This window comes from Armigeres subalbatus, chromosome 2, assembly GCF_024139115.2.
Source record: "Armigeres subalbatus isolate Guangzhou_Male chromosome 2, GZ_Asu_2, whole genome shotgun sequence".
Taxonomy (NCBI): Eukaryota; Metazoa; Arthropoda; class Insecta; order Diptera; family Culicidae; genus Armigeres; species Armigeres subalbatus.
In genome coordinates this window covers 251,641,913-251,645,266 of record NC_085140.1, presented here as the reverse complement: position 1 = coordinate 251,645,266, position 3,354 = coordinate 251,641,913, and positions in this window count along the sequence as shown.

Sequence of the window (3,354 nt, the reverse complement as noted above, 5' to 3'; positions counted from 1 at the left end):
TGAACGAAAATTGGCCACTTCCCCAAGGGAACCAGGCCCTGGAAGTACCCGGAGCGTGAACAAATCGATCGAAAGTCGCCGAAATGTACTCCAGTGTAATTGTTTTGCAAAATCATGAAGTTTGACATGTCGCAAGATGGGTTCCAAGATTGAACGAAAATTGACCACTTCCCAAGGGACCCAGGCCCTGGAAGTACCCGGAGCGTGGCCAATTCGATAGAAAGTCGCCGAAATGTACTCCATTGTACTGTTTTGCAAAATCATGAAGTTTAACATGTCGCAAGATGGGTTCTAAGATTGAACGAAAATTGGCCACTTTCCCAAGGAAACCAGGCCCTGGAAGTACCCGGAAAGTGGTCAATTCGATCTAAAATCCCCGAAATTTACTCCAGTGTACTTGTTTTGTAAAATCATGAAGTTTGACATGTCACACGATGGATTTCGAAGCCGATCTGCCAGTGACCATTTTTTCCGGGAGGGAGGTAACCCCAGTACTCCCCGGAATATATCCGGAACCATGGCCATTGCACAAAAATTGACCTCGGTTCCTAAAACTATAGGAATTTTGTGATCGATTCCAGAAGATTGCTTGAAAATCCGTTAGAAATTGGCTGAGCTGCGTGGATTTGAATTTTGAGTTTTGTCGTAAAATGGGGGTTGGGGACGTACGTGTTAATATGCAGATTCATTGTTCTATAGGTTACGCAAATTATAAACAATGAGCAGGTTTCATTCAATTTGAAAGAAGTAGTAGAATATAATTAGTATGACATTCAAGCTAGTTATGCTTTGAATTTTGCGATGAGCATCTTTCCATTTTGTTATTATTTCATATATGTATAATAAAATACTCATATTGAAGATATCAAAACTATGTTGAAAATCATAAAAATGTGTAGTAATTCAATGCAATAAATAACTTAAAAAGCTACCGTACACCCCGTTGTCGATTAATCTTAATCCCAGGAAAACGCATTGATTTCTTTGAGAGGTCATGCTTCCTGCCAAGCAACATTTATCGCTACATGTCCCGTGGTACTGGTCAATCGGATAACCAACTCTGATGGTAGCTTTGGCCATTTACTGGCAGGCGACTGTTCCCCTTCTAAGCGGCGGCTGAACATCGCAGAAGACAACAGCGACGATAAGGAACTAGTCATTGGAAGCTCGGTACGTTCAACTTAAAATCCCTCAACTTCATTGAAAGCACACGTATAATTGCCGATGTGTTGAAAGGCAGCTGATTCGAAATCATAGTACTGGAAGTGTGTTGGAAGGAATCAATAGTGCAAACGTTTTGAGGTAATTATTCCATTTACCAGAGTTGATACAATACACATGAGCTGGGAACAGCTTTCATTTGTGATGGACGATATTCAGAGCTAGGATTCACTGATGTTTATTTCGCATTCTATACGCAGCTCAAACACAGCATTATACACGGCGGCTGCTCAAAATACGTCAATAAAATCTTCATAGAATATCCAAACGCTCAGGTTGCCCAAGATGAAAAGTTCAGTATTGAAAAAAGGGTGCCCTTCGATTGACGAATCAATTATTAGTTTCGCCGCTTCCACGAACATGGCCATTTGCAGCACCTGCTTCCATGGCTTTCCGTTTCGCTACACTTGAAGTTCACCACACCAGAAAATAGAAGACCTGTAATGAATCGAAAAAAAACAAAAGCTGTTTGAAGAAAACTTGACGAAAAGTCACTTTACTTGCGGAATAATACATCAGTACTAGACCAACATTTGAAAAGGGCGTAACAGCCAAAATTTATTCCTTCTGATTCTTCGTCTACATATATAGCTATATATGTAGACGAAGAATCAGAAGGAATAAATTTTGGCTGTTACGCCCTTTTCAAATGTTGGTCTAGAGTACATTATTCCGCAAGTGAAGACGTCAGTTTGTGTTTTCTTCACTGCAATACGCCTGCTATTGCCTAATTATTCCTTTTCCTTGCGAACTCCGTACTACTCAAGGAATGTCAGCAGCAGAATCATTCCTTGACCGCTACTTGTCCTATCTATTTGCACAGTACTTTAGAAGTCCATACCACCCATGACGATTGAGGCATGACGATTGAGAGTTTCGAAGAAAAGTTCGTTAAAACAGCGAAGCTTGTCGTTTACATTTGCACAGCAAAAAATACGATCAAAAGCACCATTACGCAGCTCAGATATAAATGAGTTTTTATCAATTTTATGGTAATCACGAGCCCAGTAAACTTCTGGGAGTGCCTTCGAATGTTTATACTTATAATCGACACAAAGAAAATCGTGATCACTTATCCCACCAAGAGAAGATTGATAAACATTATTAATGCTTTTCGTGCAATTTCCAGTAAACAAATCGATGACAGAAGATGACCCAGACCTGTGGCATGTGGGGGAAGTACCAATTAACTTGAAAGACAGTGAATTCAGGTTTTCAATGAATTTCGTGCATTTATTCGAATTCTGGGCTATCAAGTTAATGTTGAAATCACCCATTAGTAGAATATTGGGCTCAGTAGATGATAGTTCTGAAATAATAGCGAAAATACGATTTAAACTTGATACATTTATATCAGGGGGCTTGTATATGACACCACACACCAGGTTCATGTGTTTCAATTTAACGAAAAGATAGTCAATCTCACTTTCATTTTCAGATTTGAAGATGACCGAATACTTCAAATTTTTCTTTAAATAGAAGGCCACACCACCACCTCTTTTTCTTATTACGTCGATCAGATCTAACTATAGTGTATCCCGCAATCTCAACAAACTTATTGGTGTTGGAAGATTTGAGCCACGTTTCAGCAATTGCAAAAACATCTAATGTAGACATGGTTAACAATGACCGATAGTTTTCGATGTTTCCAATTAGACTACGGGCATTATGCAGCCCAATTTTGATAAAATTCCTGGAGTGTTTTTGTAGGAAGGATTTAAGTCTATCATATTCAAAGTAATGAAGTTTGATATTTGAATCATAGATGGATTCCTGGAATTGTAGAACAGATGTGCAAACTGATTTTGGCAAAGAATTTGGATTGGTTGGTACAATGGTATTGACATTAGTAGGGATCATCATATCATAACTACATGGTTGGAGGAATTCTCGTTTTTTGCTTGAAATTCACGAATTTCAACGCCTTCAGGCCAGTAAAAGGGGTCACTTACTACAGGTACTAATTCTTCAGAAACTGACAGTTTGAACGAAATAAAAGAAAGTTCATTCAAATTCCTAAATCGCGGAACTAACTTAACACATTTGACTGAGGAGTTATCAATATTAATTGTATCACGTAGGTAATCGACAATGTCCTCCTCTGATTGTTCAACGTGAAACGGAGTGATGTAA